At 48.4% G+C, this 22,192-nt stretch overlaps 1 protein-coding gene across 1 annotated transcript in view; it reads left to right on the top strand.

Annotated features, from left to right (window-relative positions):
* Positions 1-451: 451 nt before the first annotated feature.
* Positions 452-22,192, top strand: part of Prickle2 (prickle planar cell polarity protein 2) — a 283,311-nt gene continuing 261,570 nt past the window's right edge. The window contains exon 1 of the mRNA XM_033757020.1: positions 452-504. The gene's annotated coding sequence lies outside the window, so the exon portion shown is untranslated. The remainder of the gene's footprint in view (positions 505-22,192) is intronic.

The following is a 22,192-nucleotide window of genomic DNA, read 5'->3' as shown; positions in this document are numbered from 1 at the left end:
AGGTGTGCTGGGCCCCCCGCACCTGAGCTCCAGCCATTGGAGCGGGAGCTCCCTCCTTGGACCGACTTTGGGCTGCCTTTTGGGGTGCCCTCCGCTGCTTTTCCCGGGCTTCTGGAGGTCCCTTTTTAGGGTCTCTGGGGAACGAAGGGGTCTAGCTTTGTTTCTTCGGGACCAGTGACCAAGGTGTCTGGGGGAGACAAAGCCCCAGCCCAGGCCATTTCTTGGGGTTTGGAGCCTTGGAGACGGCCCACCTGGGGCACACGCCTTCTTCAGCCCCGGGACCACCTGCGGCCCCCAAGTGCCCACAAGGGAGTGGGTCAGTTGAGTCAGCAGGTGGGGGTAGGAAAGACGGGCTGGGGATCCCATGGGGTTTTGAAGGCAGCCTCAGACATGCCTGTGTTGCCTTTTTGTTTTGAAGTTGGCCGGACTGGGGCGGATAGAAAGAGGCCAGCCGTGTGGCGCCTGCGGTGACCAGTGTCCCGGGTTCGCCCTGCACAAATGGAGGTAGGACACCTTACATGCGCGCCACTGTGGGGAGAAAAATAAGAAATAAGTGAGGCTTTCCCCTGAAAATCGGACTTGGAAGTCACAGGAAAAGAATGTGAAGGCTGCTCCTTTAAGAGCGGCTACATCTGCTACAAATATTGAAGGTGGAAGTGGTGGCCTGGCAGGAGGATGCTGCCGGCAGTGGGGCAGGCTGGCTTCCCCGTGTGAGAGGTCTTGGTGCCTGCGCTAGGCTGGTGTCTGGGTAACTCAGCCCCAAACGCTCGGCCTGGGCGCAGCAGTGTTGCCAAGAGCTGCATCGGGTGTGAGGAGGGCTGCCTGCCTGGCTGGTGTTTTCCAGCTGTGTTTTCAGTGCGGCCCGTGTGACTCTGGGTCCCAGCCACAGATCCTCTGCTGCCCGCCGTGCTGTGTCAACGCCTTCGGTGCCAGATGTTTCTCATTAATGTGCCTAGAATGTTGACTTCAGGCAGCCTGGCCGGGACTGGAATGAAGCTCGGGAGTCGGGGATCTGGGTGCCTTCTCTTGCATCTGGCTGCTGGGGCACTGGCTGAGCAAAGTTGGGGTGCGGGCTCCTCGGGGTGATGTAAAGTGGAGGGTCTCCTCCTCAGCAGCTTCATGAACAGGATGATGGTCACAGGAACAGTCGTCCAGGATCCTCCCTCGCCTTCCACCCCTTCCACCCACTCTGACAGCACTGTTTCAGGGTGCGAGGGAGGTAAGGGTCCCCCTGTCCGTCCTTGCCTGCCTGTGGCTGTAGCGTGCACTGGGGACCAGTTACAGGGAAGCTTGCAGCCGGTGCCTCTGGAATGGATACGCTTTTGTTCCTTCCTCGGATGGGTCTGGCAGCCTCTCTGCCTTTGTTTCAGGGCACGGAGCGCAACCCTGATGGCTCCAAGCATTTAATAACTTCTGAGTCCGTGGTAGGCAGGCGACCTCATAAATATGTAATCGGCGGACATAGGCACTTGTCAATAGTGCCAGTACTGCAGCCCACGCGGGCATGTTCTGGATGGGGCTTGTGTGTGTCATACGTGGAGATGGGTAGGGAAGCCTTGTTTTGTGAACAACCCACTATGACCGAAAACTACTCAGGGCTGCTGCTTTTGCCCTTGCTTCTTCCTCTTCTCTTTCTCCTTTCCCTTCCCTTCTCCTTCTCCTTTTTTTGTTGGTAATGGGGGTTGAACCCAGGGCATTTGCACTGAGCTACATCCCCAACCTGTTTTTATTTTGAGACAGGGTCCTGTTAAGTTGCCCTGCTAAGTTGAACTTGTGATCCTTCTGCCTTACCCTCCCAGAGTGCTGGGATGGCAGGTGTGTGCCACCGTGCCCTGTTGTGGCTTCCTTTTTGATCTGTCCTGCACCTTTATGGAAGTGATGAGGGGCAGGGCAGAAGTGATCTCAAGCCTCCACGTGCCCCTGTCGTCTGCCTTCAGGTCACCTTCTGACAGCACCGGTGTGCAGCCTGGCTTCTCCTCCCCAGCCATGTGACCTCTGGCCCCCGGCCAGCCCCTAGCCCTCCTAGCTGTGTTTCCCTAGCTGGTAAGCAGGAGTGCCCAGGGTGCGTAAACTCAGACTCTTCCTGCAGGGATTCAGTGGGGTACCGAAGCCCTGTCCGGACACAGGGAAGACTGACCTCCTCCACTATTTGCAGTCTCCCCCCACTCTGCTCTGGAGTAACCTCACTGGAGTGTGTGGGGGTGCTCGGAAGCCAGGACCAGCTTTTAGGTCTCATGCCACAGCTTCTTGGAGAATGTGGGGCTGTTTTATCCCAGCCGGGGTTCGGATGAGAAGACAAGAGTTTCATTTTCAGCCTATTCTGGAGCTGCCCTCTCACCAAGTGAGACGGATTTTCATGTGGAAGCGATTTCCCTACTTGTGGCACTAGAAAAGTCTTTCACTTTGAGCCATGAATAGGGTTTTTATTGCATTTCCCTCATTGCCGGAAGGGAAGCTGCTCCTGCTCTTGCCCCTCCTGGGGGTGACCTCTTGGACAACCATCTCTGGGTTACAGCCCAGTTTTCTTTTTTGGCAGTTTGAAATCCACCTTACCCTCCGCCAGCTGGGGTAGCTGCGAGCCCCTGGGAGGGAGAGCATGGTACCTGTGTGGGAAGAAAGGCGGCCTGGCCAGGTCTGAGAGGGTGGCATTGCTGCCCCGAGGACAAAGGGACCCTCCGTTGCCACTCACTGACCCTATCCACTCGCGGGAGCTGGTCTTTCTCCTCCTCGCTGGTCTTTCTGCTTCTCCCTGGGTCCCCTCCAGTTCATTGTCCAGGTAGCAGGCTTCTCTCAGAAGTGGTGCAGACTGTGTTGCTGCCTCGCTGTGTGAAGCTCCAGGCGGAAGCAAGTTGTAAGCAGCCCACCCTGCTTGGTGCAGACAGAGCCCGGCTGGCATTTGCTCTGGCCTTGGCTGGCTGTGTAACCTTAGCCAAATAACTTAGGCTCCCTGCTTTCATTTCCCTCACCTGCCAGACTTTCATCTCTCCCCTAAACAAATATTTGACTGCCTCTCTGTGCCTCTGTGTCTCTCCCTTGGCACTGGGGATTTGGCCGAGAATGGAACAGACAGAATTCTAGGCCCATTCCATAAGTAATGGACTTTACACAAGGCAGTCAGGAAGGACTCTCTCAGGAGGTGACATTTGCTTGAAGGCCTGAATAGAGCAGGGCAGGAGGGGCTGGCAGATCAGGCTGTCTTTGGAGGGTGTGAGGGACACAAGCCCCGAGCGAGTCTGCTCTGAGTGGCATCTCTGGCTGACTGAGAGGCACTGGCCGAAGACGCTTGGCACGGCTTTGTCGTGTGTCCCGCCTGCAGGGCACTCCCTGTGAGCAGGCAGGGAAGCCCGCGGTCTCGCCGGTCTTGTGTTTCACTGGGGGCTTTCGGAGGCACGGTACTCCCCATTTTTGTTGTCATACACACTTTTAGATGGCAGATAGATTTTTAAGATTTCTTAAAACAAGAACAAAGGTGTTGTGTCTCTGGGAACAGAGCTCATAATTCTCAGCACAAGCTTTCTCCCGCATTGAAGTCAGTGGTGGGTGAGAAGGCAGCTGTGCTCCATACAGGTGAGCCAACCTGGGAGGAGCCTCACCCCCGGGCTGCCAAGGAGGTGCCTGCAGGAGCTCAGCCTGCTGTAACTGCCTGCAGCAGGGCCGCCAGCCTGGAGAACCATGTGAGTTGCGGAGGAAGAGTGTGTTGGAATGGTGAGACTGCTTTCTGCCCGCCGGGAACTGGTGGGCAGGCCAGCAATAATGCCAAAACCACTGGCAGTGACTGAGGTGTCGAGGCCGGTTACACGGACATTTTATCCCACTGTCCCCAAACCTGGTGAGGCCGATGTGATTGCTTCCCTTTTGAGGAACCTGGGGCCGAGGTCACCAGGCTGGAGAGAATCGTGCCGGGATGTGCCAGGCTCATACCCTCGTGAGCCCGTCTGTTACTTTTCGGAGGCAGTGCTCACAGCCCGGCGGCCCAGGTCACACACGCCCTGCGGCTATGTCGGTTGTGTCATCTCCATGGCATCCTAACCCAGGAAGCCGTTTCTAGGGTCACAGTCCGGTTGTAGCACTCAAGACCCCAGAAGACATCTCATCCCCACGTGTGTCAGGCGGGGTGTGAGCAGTGCCCGCTCAGGAGGGCATGGTGTTGGCTCACCTCCTCTCCAGTGGTCATTAGTTCAGGGACCTCTCTGAACATTTGGGAGACTTGTTGGGCACTGGCAGTGGCCAGAGCTCAGAAACCCTGAATGTGACTCCTATCTCTGATTTTAAAACCAGCGAGCTCCTCTGATGCTGGCTGCCATGTTAGAGTACCGAGAGTACCAGACAAGTGCAATATATCTTCTCTATCTTTCTCAAAGGCCCTTAGACGTGGGTACGGCCACGACCACTCATTTTAGATGGCCAGAAAACGGTCTCAGAGAGGTTTCGTGACTTATCTGAGGTTGTGCAGCCTGCAAGCCAGTGGGACTCCAACCCAGTCAGACTTCAGGCGTCTTCTCTCCCTACTTTGTGGCGGGGGGGTAACTGGGGATGGGATCCAGGGCCTTTACCCTGAACTACATTCCTGGCCCTTAGTTGTTTTTACATTTTATTTTTTTGAATTTTGAGTCAGGGACTTGCTAAGTTGCCCAGGCTGGGTCCAAACTTCCAATTCTCCTGACTCAGCCTCCCAAAGTGCTGTGATTATAGGAGTGTGTGTGCCACTGTACCTGGCTTCAAAAGTCTTCTCTGGAGCAGTACTTGTCAAACTTTATTTGCATCTGCATCACTGGGCGATATTGTTCACATGGGGGTGGAAGTTCAGGAGCTCTAGGTGGGACCCCATGTGCCTCAGGAGCACCGAGGGATGGGGGCTGCTGCACTTGGACTCAAGGGCCTACACCAGGATCTGCACACCACACACCAGCCTAGTCCCACCCTGCACCTCCTTTGTGTGGCTCAGGAGCCAATTTTACATCTTTAAAGAGCTGTGAAAAAAATTAAAAAGGAAGTAGTAGATCACGACATGTGAAAATTATGAGAAATTCCCATTTCGGCACCCATCCACACAGGGCAACTGACCAAAGCCAGGCTGCTGTCGACATCTCATCTGTGGCTTTTATCCTGCTGCAGATTGTGTGGCCCACGGAGCCTAAAGTAGTCAGTACCTGGCAGTCTTCAGGGGCCGTGCGCCCACCCTGGTCCTCACTGCCGTGCGAACGTGCGGCTAGTTGGCCCTCTTGGTTAGAATAAAGGAGTCTGAGAGTCTTTTGGATTGGGGGCTAGGAGACACGTCCCTTCTGCGCTGGACGACAATGATGGTACAATCAAAGGCAAGTGGAGGACTGGGGGACAGACCAAAGCCACTTCTGAAGGGCGCGTGGTGAAGAGCCTGCAAGACCAGATCAATGAGCCTCCAGTGCTTCTGAGCCCTTGTAATCCTTTAACAGCTCGGCTTTGCTGCTAAACATGGAGCGCACTGGGGCATTGTGAGGGCTTCAGAACTCACTGCTCCACTCACTTTCATGAGTGCCGGACCCGGAGCCCAGAGCAGGGCTGGCTCTGTGAAGTCGGTCTGATTCTGCCACGGTTTCTGTCTGGACAGTAGCCCCAGCCTGGCTCACGCTTCGCCCTGGCGCCGTTGCTCCAGAAGCAGTGCTCACTGGGCCAGCCGAGCCTGTGTGTGAAAAGCATCTCTCCTGAGTTGCCCTGGTGATTTTTGTGATTGGTGACTGGGGCCATAATTTGGGGTGATGTCGGCCTGGTTTTCTTTATGGATTGTGATTTGGCCAAGAAGTGGATTCCCACTGATTATTTTGCTTAGGGAGAAAAACACTCTGTCTTAGTCAGCCAATGTGTCAAGAAAAGGAAAAGCTAGGAAAATGTTCACGTGGACACATGCGTGTGTGCATCTCTGCATGTGAGAGAGAGAGAGAGAGAGAGAGAGACAGAGAGAGAGAGACAGAGACAGACAGACAGCGCCTGCTGACTGACTCAAGGCCAGAAGTGAATATTGCCGGTCACTCTCCTATGTAATTTGCATTTGATAATGCAGCTGGGAGAAGTCCCAGTACTGTCACAGGGTTTTTCTCTTGAACATGTGTATCAGTTGATCCCGATGGCACCCTTATCATCACCTCTGCTTCTGCAGTGGCATTAAAGATGGGGTCTCACACAGGTACAGGTGTGACGCATGTCCACACCGTTGTGGAGGCGCCTGTCTCCTAGAGCACCACTGCACAGGACTGCTTGCTGCCTGCTTTGTGCCGAGTAGCTAGTAACTTTTTTTTAATGGTTGGGGAAAATGAAAAGAAGAACCTTTTGTGGCACATGAAAATTACACAAAAATTTGATTTAATAGCTAAAGAACTTCCTGTCGGCCCGCAGCCACACCCGTCACGGAGGAACATGAAAGCCACCTTTGCAATAGCAGGTTCAGGGCTTGCAGCACCTTTAGGACTCACAGAATCCAAAGGATTTATTGCCTGGCCCTGTACAGAATCAGTTTGCTAATCCCTGAGCAAGAGATGTATGTTGTATGGCTTAGCAATTATTTCTCCAGGTATATTCAAAATATTATTTGTTAACATGACTTTACAGAAAGTGTACATTCTAGGTATTGTCCTGTACAGCTTGCTTTTTTTCATACATACAGAGCCTTTCAGAATGTCTTTCCATGTGAGTATGTAAAGGGCCAAAAGGGCTAATATGTTTATTAGCTTTTAGAATTCATCGTATGGATTATTATAAAGAAAAAATGGTTCCGTTCATGGCCACATTGATTGTTTTCCATGTTTCTTTTGAACAGTATAAGATAGTCACTTTTCTTGTGTTATAACATTCCCATTTGTGTTTCCCAATTTTATTTTTCTATGCCATAATTGGAATTGCTAGGTCAGAGAACGTGAACATTAAGAATGTAAGAGCTCTTGCCAGATTGTCCTTGGAAAAGATGGCTCCAATTTCCCACCTCAATTCTTTAAAAATTAGAGTGCATTTTGTGTGCCCTTTTGGCTGTAGTATCAAAACATCTCAGTTTGCTTAGCACCCTGGTTAATTACTCCTTGTTTATTCAACCCCAGTGACAATTTGTGCCTGATGATTAGTGAGAAAACAGAGCTCTGATGCAGTCATCTTTGTTTTTCAAAATAAATTTTATTTGTTTGTAATCCTGAATGTAATGCCTACATTCTGTGGGAAGGTTATCGCGCACCTCAATGCCTCTTTAGGTTAGAGGTGTAGAAGGAAGGTGAGCCTAATAAATGTGTAATGTTGTGGTCTCAGTTTGGAAATCTCAAAGATTATCCTCTGACCCTGCCATTAATGAGTACCCCAGAGGGATTTCCCTAGGGAGAGAGTCCCAGGCCTCCCTGCCTCACTATCAAAGGGCTTCTGCCTGCTTGTATCCAGGGAGGCCTGGGGGTGATTTCTGGGGAGAATCATCTGTTTCCACCTAGCATCATGAAAGCTGCTGTGAGTCTTGTAAGGGGTTCCCAGAGAGCGCTGTAGCTGGTGCTTACGGACGGCTTTCCAAACAGAATGCTGGGTACAGCCTGGTCTCTGCCTTTACAGGCTGGATGTTGCTGGGCGAGTGCCTTCACCATTCTGCACTTGATTTTCTCACCAGGAAAATAGGGACATTACTTGTCTGGTGAGGGTGCTGTGAGGATTGAATAGGACGGTGCCATGCGTGAAATGTGCCTTCCACTGTCAGGGCCAGTGGCCCCTCAGGCTTCAAGATGGTTCAGTGCAACAGAACTGGATGAAAAGTAAGAAGATCTGGGTTCGAAACCCTGGAAACTGTAGATCCCATGATAGATAAAAATCCTCTTCCCCACTGTGAGCCAAAGCCCTTCATTGGTTCAGTGGGAATGATAATTTTTGTCTCATGGACCCAGCTCAAAAGAGAGGTGGAATAGCAGATTGATATCATGAGGCACACCCCCACTTAGTGGCAGGTACATTTCAGGTGAAACGCAGTTTGGTAGAATTGGACCCTGTACTTCCACAGTCTGTTTGCTTAAGTGAATCATGCATACAATGTTCATAAAAACCAGTTTGCAAGCTGGATGCAGTGGCACATACCTGTAAATCCCAGCATTCTGGGAGGTTGAGATGGGAGGATTGCAAGTTTGAATCCAGCCAGGAAAGTTAGCAATTGAATGAGACTCTGTCTCTCAGTAAAACATTTTAAAAGCCTAGGGATGTGGCTTAGTGTGAAGGCCCTGGGTTTAATCCCTGGGACCACAAAACAAAACAAAACAAAATAAAGCAAAACAATAGTTGGCAAACTATAGGAGGAAGATAAATTTCAAACTGTGCCCCTGGGGCCTGTGGTGGGCTGCGTGTGCTTCCAGCAGGACCATGAAAACCTGTGCCCACATCAGGGATGTCCTCCGCCCTCGCCTGCTTAATGAGTTCCTACGGCTTTGATGCCATGCTCAGCATCTCCCTTTACTCCATCAGAAGTCCTCACAAGGGAGCTCCCTCTCCACAGGCACAGAGAACGAGGATATTTATGTAATACTGCGGCCTGAGCTCAGACCGTGGAAACTCAAAATCTGGCCTGTGTGCAGGTTTTGGCAGCACTGAACAAGATTCAGATTCTGAGTTCGTGGTCAACATTTGCAAGCTTGTGTAAAATACTGATTTGGGCTTTCTCTGAGAGATTGGAAATATTTGGCAGCTCTGGTCTTACCTTTCTTTTTTCCTTTTGGAGGCATGTGACAGGTAAGATTATCAACCTGAGATAATGCGAGAGCCTCCTGGGGGTTGGTGGGGTGCTTCTGGGTGTTCAGAGAGGCATGACTTAGGGTCTGTATCTGGTCCCTCACCCTTTCCTCTCTGCTCCTCTGCTGTGCTTCCTTGGTGCGTGAGCTCAGCAGCTTTGCTCTACCACACCCTTCTTCCATCATGTTTCTGCCTGGGAGCCGACTGGCTGTGGACTGAATCCTCTGAAAACGTGAGCCGTACACACCTCTCTGCCTTTTAAGTTGGTGGAATCATGTAATTTGTCCAGCAACAGAAAAACTGGTGGATGCAATGGAACCTCTGTGTTGAACTTTCTAGTCCCGACTGTTCCCAGTCTTATCCCAGGCCTGCCTAGCTCATTCACATACTGGTTGGCCACTGTAGACATCAGATTTTCTAAGTACTGATTCACATGAAAGCGGAGAGTTTATTCAGCGTCCACAACGAGGAGGTGGATATGAATGTTAGACTGGAAGAGAGCCCTGCCTGGCAGGCACAGCCGTGTGGAGCACAGCCACCCTCGCAGCCTTGTCCTCCCTGTCTGGAAGGTGCCGTGCAGAGGCAGCTGCAGTTCTTGAGCCCTGCTGTGTGATTGCTTCCTGTCAGACTCAAGACAGCTTTGTCAGGCATGTCGAGTGGGGCAGTTAGAATTTGAAACCAGGTCTTTGGGGCTCAAGATTATAAACCCTTTGACCAGGAAAGGGTTTAGTTTGGGCGTTTTGACTCTCTGGGTCTAAATATAAATGTGCAGCTTGGGGAAAAGTTTTGTATTCTCAGAGCCTGAGGGTGAGGGCTGGGCAGGGCTGACAGCGAGCAGGCATCTGAAAACCCTGAACTCATGGTTTCTTTGAGGCCGGGGACTCAGAGGCGACCCTCCCAGCAAATCAGAGGTGTGACGAGCCCACTGAGGTGTCTGACAGGTGCCAGCTTGTGAGGAGTAGCCTCCAGTGCAGATCAGTTTCTAGAGCCCTGTTTTCCCTAGGTAGGGTGCTGTTGGCATTTGGGGCAGGATTGCCTTCATTCTGCTGGCGCCGTCTCCCAGACTGCAACAGCCTGACACCCTTGGTCCCCACACTGAGTTGTGGGGCTGCCGCCCTCGAGTGTCATAACAAGAAAAGCACTCATGGGTGCCCAGGTACGTGGGTCTCTAGATAGGGAGGTTGTAGAGTAGATGTAGCTTCGTAACTGCTCTCTTCTTCTATCTTGGATCATGTTGTTGACAGCCTCTCTTGTTTACCTCCGTGGACAATTCCACATCCTAAGGAGCCTGAACAGGTTTTTAGATTTTGACAGAAATGAGCCAGGCTTACCTCGAAACGTGAAAGTATGCATTCTCTTTTAAATTTTCTATAAAAAGAGATGGTAGAGTGCATGGAACAGTTTATTAGGCTACAAGAACATACTGTCGGAAAGGCATAGACTGGACTCAAATGAACAGAAATGTTAGAAATGGTAACATCTTCATTAAGAAAACAAACGATACCTTCTTGCACTGTTACGTGCTAAGACTCTTTCCCACTGAGTTGTTTGTGCTTATTTTTCTCATTAGAAGTGTTTTCGTATTTTTAAAAAATTAGGCCTTTGTATGTCACCCACAATCCAAATAATTTTCTTAATTTTTCTTTTGATAATTTAAAAATTGTTCATGTGAAAATCTTTTATAACTTCTGAGTTTCATGACATCCATCAATTTATTCACTCAGTACATTCTGTCAGGAGTTTTGCTAGGCTTCAAGTATTTTTCTGGGTGTTGGGGAACTGAGCAAAAGAGGCATAGAGCAAAATATCCTCATAAAGTTTACATTCTTACATGAGCTGAAGTAATTAGCCCCAGGGCAGAGTAAGAAAGAAGCATCCATTCAAATACAATATAATGTCGGCTGATGATGAGTGGTGTGGAGGATGGAAGAAAAGAAGGGTCAGGAAGCAAGTGAGCACCCAGTGGTTCCCGGAGGGTTCCTGGGGGGCGGAGGGAAGGAGGGACACAGGAGGAGGGGCTGGGGGGGAGCCATGTGGACATCCACAGGAGGTGCCACGGGCACAAGGCCCCCAAGAGGGGAGGGTGCTGGCCACCCAGGAAGATCAAGGTGTTGGTTTGCATAGGGGCCAGAAGTGAGGAGAAAGAAAAGAAGAGAGTGTATTTGCATTTAGACATGCCTTTTACTTTCCAGTAGAAGGAGTCAGCCATAACAAAATGTAAATATTTTTTAAGCTCTGTTTTTATTCCAAATGGGAAGTTGGTTGTTTGTCCCAGCACCATTTACTGAACCTCTTCTCCCTGTTTCTAAGTGCCACCTTGCTCATGTGCCTTTTCCAGTGACTGGATCCACTGTTCAGGACACTGTCCTCTGTTCCAGGGATCTCTACTCCTCCTCCAAGACTAACTGGACTTCTATGGCCTTAAATTCATTTTAACATTGGGAAAGGGCTAGACCTTTAATTTTCAGTGGTTTTTGTGGAGTTACAACATCTTGGCTGGTTCTACTTTCTATTTGATAAAAGATCCTGAAGACTGCTGTATATAACTCTGTGATCTCTAAAGTGATTAGAAAGAGGAAGTGGCAATACTAAACCAAAACTCAAGCAAACTCTCATCCCAGCCTAAACCCTTCAGCCTTCAATGCCAGTGCCCACTGAATGGTCAATAGCACCCTGACAATTGTGTCATAGAAAGCAGTAGACTGCTGGACTGGACCATCATTGGCCAGGCACATTCACCTGTTTTTCTGGTCTCCTCAATGTGACTATCAGGCCCTGGGGGACTGGGTTGGAATTGAGATGATTTTCAAGTCGCATTTCTAAGCCAGTGCCACCCCAGAACCATCCAATTCTAAGCCCTAATCGAAACCTGATCAGTGGCGAAGTGTGAGGGTGCAGGGGCAGCCCCGGGTGATCCCGATGCCTGTTCAAATGTGAAGACTGCTGGTTTAGGTCTTGAGCAGCCACTCAGTGCCAGGCATATGACTGGTGGTCAGGAGCTCAAACTTTCAGAGTCAAAGATCTGAGGGTTTCAGTTTCAACATGAACACGCTACCTATACCATCTGCCCAAGTCACGTCCAACCTGGTGACAGCACCACTGACTCAGGCAGTAAGTGCTGGCGTTGAAGGTTAAGGAGTTAGATTAGGAAGAAAGGTTGTTTTCTGGAGCTTTAATTTATCTTGTCTCTTCTTCCTTACCACTTAGAGATTATGGGGTTTAATAAATGATCTTCAGAGGGAACTAAGCAGGAGTGCAGGAGGGGGGAAGGAAGGAAGGGAGAGGAAAAAGAAGAAAAGAAGGAAAACATAGAAACAAAGCTTGTGTAAATAAGGAGAAGGGGGTTGAAGGGAGGGCAGGGGAGTGGAAAAAATAAGATTCAAGATGCATCATGTAAGGTACAAATTCCCTGTGGTGGATGTGATCATTGTGTATGCCTAAAATGTACCAGTTAATTTAATGAATTTAAAAATGGTCTTCAGGTTCTTTTGTCGGGTGGAGAGTGGGACCAGCCAAGACGTAGCTCAAACACCTGGATAACAGTGTCCACCTCATACAGGGTTGTAAGACTTACCTAAGACGTGACAGGGGATGTGCTTAGAGTACAGTATTTCATGCACATTATAAATGTTCAATTAATGCTCACTAATTCTGTAGTGACGATGATGAAATAGTAATTTGTCCTCATTTTACTTTAGATCATTTATTCTGATAAGCCTAGACTCCGTCCCACCAGAATGAAAAGAAATTACAGTAGGGGAAGGCCATCGACACTGGGTTCTGTGGCTGTCTCCATAGGGTGGGGTGGGGTGGGAAGAGGTTTGCGCCACAGGATTTCGTGGTGATGGAATTCATTTCTGAGATTACTAAAACTTGCCTTTTCTAAGAAAGCCTATTTTTTCCCTCTGAAAGAGAATCAATTGTATGACCTTAATTAAAAGACCCGAGGCCAAATGCTCTTCCGCAAATAAATATCTGCACACAAGCAGTTCATTACCTACCCATCCCCTTGGCAAGGCTGGCACACACTACAGGAAGACCGATGGACTTTGTGGGTGACCTGGGGTCAACTGATCGAGGCAGTCGAATTCATCACTATGGGCTGCAGATTCTGCCACAGAATCCCAAGCACTGCTAGCAGCCTGAGCAACCCTTTCCAGCTTCAGCTGCACCTAGAAAGGTCAAGTAAAGCATATTCCTCAGAGTTGCCTCTGATTCAGGGCCCAGCCATCTCGTACCACTGTAGTTTACAGATGACACATTTAGAAAGCCTCTGCTGGGCACACAGCTTCAGAAACAGAACTGCATGTGGTTCCTTACCTAGCTATTATAGTGGGTTGAGTATCATGTTCTCTGTCAAAGACAGGAGTTTTTCAGATGTAATTAAGTTAAAGCTCTCAAGATGAGATCATCCCGGATTAGGTGGGTCTCGATCCAGTGACAGACCCTCACAAGGGAAGGGCAAGAGCCCAGCCCCAGGAGAAAGCCGCACAATGAGACCGATGAGACCGCCACACACTGCGAGTTGCAACCGGAAGCCAGGAGGGAGTCGTGGCCAGATTCGTCAGCACAACTAACCCTGCTAACGCTTGATTCAGAGCTTTTAGCCTTCAGAAATTGGAGAGGATTAACTTCCTATTATTTTATGCCACTGAGTTTGTAATAATTTATTTCAGCAGGAATCTAAGAATCTAGGAATCATGAGGTGAAGCGAACAGACTAGAAGGAAATCACAGCCTAATACTGAGCATTTATATTCAGTGACTGAGTTACACTATTTCCCTTTTCCATAATTTACGTAACTTCACTGGCTTTTCTAAACTGTATATACCATGCATTTATTATTTATACAGCGATTTGACCAAAATTAATTTAAAATAAATGAATCTACTTCAAGTGCTATTATTACCAGGATTTTAGAAGAAAATGTAGAAATTATCCTAAATCCCTAGCACTGGGACACAGCTCTTAAGTTGTTCCACTCTCATAGCCCAAGGAACATATCGCTGTCCCATTCCTCATGGCTGTAAATGCCCTAAGTCTGAGAGGACGTGGACATTTGTGGTTGCCTCTTGCCTCCAAAGTTTGGCCTCCTAAAGATGAAAGCAGACTGTCACTGTGATTCCCAGACAACCAGATAAGGTGGTAGAGAGCTCCTAAGGCCAGGCCACTAGGGAGGCAATGTGAGGAGCATTCCTGGGTGCCGGACTGTGGGAACAAAGACTGAGATATTACATTATGAGGTAATTTCATAGAGTCACCGAAGAAAGAAAACACCCGCCTTCTTCCAGCAAGGCCCCAGATGCCTGAGTCCTCAGCACTCGGAAGGAGCCGCTCTGGGTGTGGTATGCACAAATGACACAGCAGGTCTGAAGGACTGTGAGCACGGTTTCTGCATGACCAGGTACTTTACTCAACATGAAATCAAATGATGCTCCCATTAAATGCCTTCCAGCAGGCACACATGCCACAGGACACCCACATTGCTGAAGTGCTGGGAAGTGTAACCCGCAAAGCACGCACCTGATGGCAGGACCGCGACATGCTGGTTTCTGTGTGGACTTCATGTTGGCCACAGAGAGGTGCTGTGGACAGCCTCCCTTGGCTGATCCTTCTGTGGAGTTTTCCCCTAGGAAGCCTTATACAAAGGTCTCTCCTTTTCCCCAGACCTCCAACTGGACCCCAAAGCTGTTAGCCAAACCGGGCCTCCCTTTAATGTAGGCAGATCTGACCAGGAGACTAGAAGTCACCTTCCTGGAAAAGTGCTTGGTATATTCTGAGGTTTAGAAGCCTACTTCTCTGGACCTCAGTTTCCCTCATTTATAAATTGAGAGATTGTAAAATCATCATTGACGCATGGTGATGGCACTGCTGAACGATAAGGTGGCGGTAGCCAGCCAAGGAGACTTTGGAGAGATGAAACTCAAGCAAACAGAGGTCTGTGTCCAGTCCCATCACCGCAGACCAAGCACCTCCATTCCCTCGGCAGAACATCAGGCAGGAGGTTCTTCTGCAGATCCCTCATGGTGTGTTGTGGATGTGTGGGTTTGCCAACAGTGAGCTGGCTGTCCCTAATCTGTGTGTGCTGCTCATACTTGCATCGTAATTGTGCAAGTTACGTGTATACGTGTAACATGAGTGCAAAAAGAAGCAAGAGTTGCTACTGCTGTGGAAACTAAGCTGAATACTTGGAAATAACTCAAAGCTGAATGCTACCCCTCACATAAGAGTAAAATTAGGGTTTACACAGAACGACTCTAAAAGATTAGGGTTAAGCAGAAACTGTAAAAGTGTTTAGATTTTTTTGACAGTGTTTTTGTTTTGATACCGCTCAAAAACAAAACAAAGCAAAACAAGCCCTGAACTAGAACTTGAAGAAATGCATTATAGGCGTGTTTTGTTCAAGGACTATAAGATACAGTAGACCCTTGACTTGCAAACTAAATTCCCAAGGGCTGGTTGTAACTCAAGTTGGGCAGTTAAAAGCTCAGGCCCCTCTCCACAGCCTTCAAGCCTCTCCCTGAACCCAGGCAGAGCTCAGGGTCTGTAGAGAGACCCTGGCCCAGGATTTCTCAACCCACACAAGAAAGGATGTTGTAATTTTCCTTCCAGAACTCTTTAAGGGTTAAATCTGTATCTGAGACCATCTGGAAGCACAAGAAGCCAGCCTTCGGGCCGTAGCTCAAGACTTTGGTCATAAGGCAAAGCTAAAATTCCCGTCACAACCCAAGTTGTTCATCTCTCAGGCTGGTCGTAACTCAAAGATGCACTGAACTCTAATCAGTAAAACTCATATGCAAAACTCCTCCTCTACTGTAAAATGAATGTATAATTATATATCTCAATAAAAATTAAGAGATATAAGATATATGTATATTATATACATACTCCTATATATACATAAATATAGCTAGAGGAAGACTCCAAAATATAACAGTTATTGCTAGTTATCCCTACATCCCTCATTTTTTGCTTCCTTAGAAATATAACCTTCTAAGTATTGTCTGGTATATATGCAGAGAATAAAGATACTATCTGCCAGCCCTGATTTCTCCTAGGAATTGTCATTTAACTAAGTCCTAGCCAAAGGGATACGTGTAAGTGAAAGTAGTACATGCAACTTGTGGAAAGTTCTCTTCAAGGGAAAGCCTGTGCCTTTCTTTCTCTGCTTCCACACCACTTGGAAGGTGGGTGTGGTAGTTGGAGCTGCAGCAGCTACATTGCACAATGAGATGGGAGCCCCATGCTGAGGGAAGCAGCAAGGTAGGCAACGCCTGGTCACCACAGAGGCACCATGGTAGCTTGAGCTGCATAACCGCAGAGTATGACTTGCTGGGAAAGAATAAATTTCTTTATTGCTTAAGCCACTATTACTTTGGGTTTTCACTTGTTTCCAGCTGAATTTAGTCCCAACTGGATTTTAAAAATTTAACTGACCAACTACACATGTTCATTGTTAGGTTATGTTGGGGAAAGACTCTGTTATACCAAGTACCATCCTACAGTCAGGAATTAAATTCGATGGCTACAACAGATTTGATAGAACTGCCTTTTCTAGCAGTAGGGTACGCACTGTGTTCTCGGATGAAATCCCAATATCATTCTTCTGATTTTGGAGGCACCAGCTAGGGAAAAATGTGCCGTATGGAAAGTAATGTTTTGAGTCAGGATGACTTCATCTGAAACTTTGACTTTTCATGAGTTATTACAGGAAATTTAATCACTTTGGGTGTATTAAAGGATTTTCACATATTCAATATCTGTGTGGGTCTGGGCCTTTATCTGAGGAATAACCTGGAACATTTCAGCAATGTCACAGTGCAATGCTGATTTCACCATCTGAGAAGGTACACACGCTGCTGTGGAATGCATTTAGAACTGCTTATGTTAGGGTTAAAGGATGCAGAATGAAGGAACACAGTTAATCCCTCTGATAGCCCCTCTCCTGTTACCAGCGGACCAGGCTGGGGAAAGCTCACATTCGCTCACTACTGTGTGCGCAGCCTCCCTGCCCTGCCCCGCCACACTTGGCCCTGCCGGAAGTCTGTCCTGGGGGCATGGCCTGGGTGACTGGGAAAGTCTATGCTTTTTCCATGTGGCTGCTGTTGAACCGCTTTTTCAGGTTATCTGAGAAGAGTGCTAACTTGGTAATAAATGTCTAAGAAAGCTTTTAGACAACACTTTGGGGTTAAGTTTTCACAAGTAGTGGGAACATCCTAGGAAGTAGACTTTAAAGCTTAGAGGGAACTGATTTACTCAAGAAAATGTATTCCGTTCCTACTATGGTATCAAATATGGTAATAAATTACATATTCAATCATAGTTACATGTCCTTTCTTAATGTATATAAATGTCTATGAACACATTCATACTTACATCAGTCTAAATGGTGGTGTGTATATGTATGAGATTAAAAAAGAATAGTTGTACCACAAATAGTGGTAAACCTCAGACACATCTTTTCCTTTTAATAATAGATCTTGGAGAGATCAGTATACATAACTTCTTAATTTAACAATTTTAAAAGACCATGTAATATCCCATTGCATAGTTATACCATAATTTATTTTTACCACTTCTCTACTCATGATCGCTGAAGATACTTTAAGTTTCTGGTTATGCAAATGGTTCTTCAGTAGTCATTCCTCATTAGATACCATCATCGTTTTTGTGAGTGAAAATATCTGTAGAACAAGTTTCTAGCAGTATAATCATTAAATCAAAGGCTATGTACATTGAACTTAGTGAAATATTGCTAAATGGAAAATTTCCCAATGGCGCGTAGATGTCTCAGTTTGTATGGCATGGAAGTCCGGCCGACTGATCGTAATGGCTGAGCACTTAGCCTCGGCAGCATTTTAAGACCTCCTAAGAACTAGAAAGGAACTGTTTCTGACAGAGTCACTGAGGAAGAACAACACAGTGTCCTTGCTGTAAAGCAGGACCCCTGGGCATCACCATCCAGCTGCAGGCCCTGGACACAGCTTTGGGCTCTGCTGGCTGGAATGGACTGCCCTGCCCTGCCCAGCGCTAGACAGCATGGGACAGGGTGGATTTTCAAACTGCTCTGTTCTGCCTCCGACGTTTCCATTCTCATGGTGGGTCTTACTGACTTTTACACATCTGTAAAAGTCAAGGGCTGAAGTGCATTAGGGAATAAAATCCTTCTCCCTTCTTCCATCTCGCCCTCCAGAAATGTTTCTGTATGCTTAGCTTTGAGCCCTCTGTGAAAGTCACAGGTCCAGTGGCCCTTCCCCACCTCCACCACTCCTGGGTTCCAGGCCAGAGCACTGCTGACTCCCACCACAGCAGCTGCCCTGGCCTCCTCCATTTTCTAGATCTCATTGGATACAAAGAAGTCATTCATATGAAATATTGAACAGAAGCAAAATGCTGATAAAATATGTATAAGGCATAGACAGCCATACAATGGACACCCATGGGCCTCCCAGCAGGCTTTAGGAAATGGGACCTGTCACTGTCTTTCCTGCTTCCACCCTGGTCCCCACCAGGGTCCCACTGTCTGGAATTGCTGGCTCATCACATCTTTGCCTTGCTAACACTTTCACCAAAATCACGTCTCCACGGTGGCCTTCTGGTCGGGTCTGCATGTGATCCTTTGGGGCATGGGAGCCAGCTTCTCAGGAGTATGGCCCAGCAGTGGGTCGCCAGGCCTGCTGGGTGTGGTACAGCTTCTCAGGAAGGGGTCCTGTGAGCTGCCAGCCCTCATCCTCTGGAGACCTCTGTCAGTTTCTCTTCAGCACTCTGTACCCGCTCTTCCTGCTGTCTGGCCTCTGCTTCTCCCAGGGTTCTGGCGGTGGCCTCTCCCCTGCCCCTCCACACCTGTCTACTTCTCAGCCGTCACCCTCTCCAAACGTTTCTCTGGCTGAGTCTGCACTCGGCCCTCAGACCGTCAGGCCCTCAGACCCACAGGCTGGCCCATGTCTCCTTGGCTTAGCATGATGCTCCCCAGGACCTAGCACGGATCCAGCGTGTGAAAGCTGCTGAGGTGGGGCCATGTGGGGAGTGAGCAGCTGGGTCAGGCGCTGTCCAGTCTGAAGTCCTTGGCCTGCTCAAATGACACAGGCTGAGAGCGGGTAAAGGACACTCACTCTTTGGGCTTCCTGGCAGTTTCCTGATGAAGCTGCCATCTGAAGTCTTCTTTGGAGGAGCTGTGGATGTCCAGCTGGTCTGGTACTGCAGAGTGCTGAACACTAGATGCTGCAAGTGATGTCTAGATGGAATGAACAGGTAAACCGATTATCAACAAGCAGGAATTGCAATCTTGGTTGTCTCCAAAGAAAGGAGGTGAGGAGGTAGGCTTTGCGGGTATTTTATTGGCCTATATTCCAGCCAGCATTTGAGGAAAAAAATAAAGTGAGTTCAGATGGGAGGTCTTATTCCAGAGTCCAGAGTCTCACTGTGGACGTCCGAGTCTGCAGGTGGGTGTTTTGTTTTCCTGCCTGCACTGGTGGGAATTGGATTCTTTCAGGCCACAGTCACACTGCCTGAGAGAGGAGGTTTTGGAAGCTGGGCAGCTGGGTGAGTGCCTGCCATCCCTGAAAGTGGAAACGAGGAGGTGCCGGTGGCCCACTGTACGAATGAGCTCTGTCACGCAGTTCCTTACAGCCAGCAGGGCACCTGCTCGAGCCCAGTGTCCCACAGCTGGCAGGGGGAGGGCAGTGACTGGAGCCCAGCGTCTTCACGATGCCCCTGTGGGGCAGGGATACCGCGCGGGGACGCACACTGGGCTCGGGCTGGGGGACTGGGTGCCGGCTGACCACCTCTCTCACTTTACAACTCACGCATGTCTCTGCCTCCGTTTCCTCACCTGCGAAGTGAGAATGCCAAAGCCTAGCATTTCCTGGGAGGGAACAGCAATGAATCAAAGGTAAAACACTTGGCATGGTCCCTGGCACGCACAAGTTCTGAAATATGCTTTCTTTAAAAGAACTATCAGCTTCACTTTGTATATAAGGGAGCGAGAACTTCGCTATTTACTGGGGTTACTTAGCGGACGCTGGTTCAGAACCCAGAACTAAGCACCTCTTGCCAGTGCTCTCTTCACCTGTTGCTTCCAACTGGGAGAACAAGTCAGGTGCCTTCCAATCCCTTCAACTTCTTGGAATTACACCCTTATGAAGGGTCTCAAAACGCTTATTCTTTCTACTACATTTGTAGTTACTTAAGGTTTGAAACGGAGGAATTAAAACCAGCCTGTACAAATAAATGACTGTAAAGATTTGTTAAAAGTGAAGCAGGAAGTAAAACCAGCCGTAGGAACACCCAGAGGGCCAGTGTCAGCCACCAAACTGCAGGCCGGGAGGGCAAGGGCTTCCAGGGGCTCTGTGGCCCTGCTTCTGCTGGGACTGAGAACGACCTTTCTGAAAAGCTAAGCCAGTGTGAAGAGGAGCAGCACCAACACATGGAAAACCAGGGCCCAGGTGAGCCCCAGCCCCACCGGCCACAGCGGCCTGGCTCAGCCCTGGCCTTTCCTGGCGTCCTTCCAGGACAGATTTTTAACGCGAGAGCCCAGGAGGAAAGCTCAGCACACCCTGGGACCCGGAGGGCAAAATTGTTTGTCTTCGTGCCTAGGAACCCCAGTGTGAACTTTAGCATTTTCCCTGCAGCTTTGTCACCAATAAAAATCCCAGATGTTTTCATGTCACATAACAATCATGGCCATCTTCTTGAAATATCATTTATGCTCAGCACTGCTCATTGATGGCAGTTATTAGACATGCTGCTGGATCTCAGTGTCTAGCAGCATGTATTAACAAGTGTGACCGTGCATGCTAAGTTATATGAGATATACGTCTGCCATAGTATATACGGTAAGCACGTGTACTCTGTATTTACATATTGTGTATATATAATATATGCACTCATATTGTACATACTATACACGTGTCATACATAGAATATGCATATTGTGATATATGTGATATGTCTACATATTATATATATATTGTTATATGTATACCCCTCCGTTATATAACACCTTATGCTAAGTTACATGGTACATGTGTGTATATATGTGTATATGTACATACAGCCTGTATACCAATATGTAAGAAGGACATACATTATGACATCAAATTTTAGAAGGCATTTTTTTCCTCTCATTGAGTTCATTGGTGCATTTTAGGTATACAGTACAGTTACATTTATCATTGGGATCTTGTACCTTTACACGACAGGTCTTGGTTCTCATTTTTTCCCCTTGTCCCTGCCCTCCCTTCACCCCCTCCTCCCCTCCCCATTCGCAAACACTTTATTTCCCTTTTTAAATTTTCTCATATTTTTTCTTTGCCCTTATTTCCTTTTCCCTACCCTTCCCACTTCCCCTACACCTTTAGCCCTTTTCTTCCTATTTCACATTGACAATTATACCATTAGGATCTTCTGTACAATTAGAAGACATTTTAATAGCTGTTTTGACGTAGCTGGCTTTCTTTATAGCTTGGTGTATTTTGTCTCACTCATCTCTTTGGAGAACAGGGCATGGCCTCCTGTAATGCTGACAACAGGGGAGGTGCAGGGTAGATTCAGGACACTAGGCTTGTTCTGGAGGGTGAGGAATGTTCCAAGAGGAGAGTCTTCACCTAACTTTGCTGTGAAGGCTTAGGGTTAAGTCTATTGCTCTGTGATAGTTAAAAGTAACTGCCAACTTGATTGGGTTGGGAGCCACCTGGGAGATTAGTAAAGCACACTTCTGGGTGTGTCTGGGTGGTCATGGAGGTGTGGTGGCCTTGGGGTCTATGTCCAGTCCGTGGCCCCTTCCTCTGGCACTGATCCCCTGCTCTGCTTCCTGGCCACTGTGAACTAAGCATCTATGTCCGTCCACTCCCTTCCACCATGATGTCCCAGCCTGGGAACCAGGCAGCCATGGACTGAATCCTCTGAACCGTGAGCCAAGTCAGCCTCTCCTTTAAATTGTGAGTGGAAGGAACTGTGTCCCAGCAAAGAGGAAGCTGACATCTCCCATCTCTAAGGACAGAGTCAACATGAGAACATGCAGGGGGAGCTGGTGCCCCTCTGGGACATTGGTGTCCCTCCAGTTTGCTAACACTATATACACAGGATGGCCTCACTGGCTGTAACAGGAGTGCTTTCTCCTCAACCATCCTGGACAGTGTTTGAGCAGAAGGAAGGCAACACCAGACTCACCAGGACTGGCCCAGGCCACTGTAGGAAACTATCCTGTGCCACCTGCAAAGGGACGAGGGCTGGTCACTCTGGCTTCTCCTCACAGGTCCTTGGGTGTCTCCTCCCTGCCTTTGCCATGTCTGAGGACCTACCGCACTAAGAGAATTTCTGTGTCATGGTTCTGCCTTAAAGCCCTGGCTCAGGGACCAGAGTGCCCAGGCTTCTAGCCTTGCTCTGCTCCTCAGTGATGGGTCTTTTTTTTTTTTTTTGAAGTAATGATGATTAAATTTGAGGTCTTCACACTGAACTATATCTGTAGCCCTTTTTTAAA

Source organism: Fukomys damarensis, unplaced genomic scaffold (genome assembly GCF_012274545.1).
Source record: "Fukomys damarensis isolate Sample0158 unplaced genomic scaffold, DMR_v1.0_HiC HiC_scaffold_28, whole genome shotgun sequence".
In the NCBI taxonomy this organism is placed as follows: Eukaryota; Metazoa; Chordata; class Mammalia; order Rodentia; family Bathyergidae; genus Fukomys; species Fukomys damarensis.
This window is presented reverse-complemented; position numbering and strand designations above follow the sequence as displayed.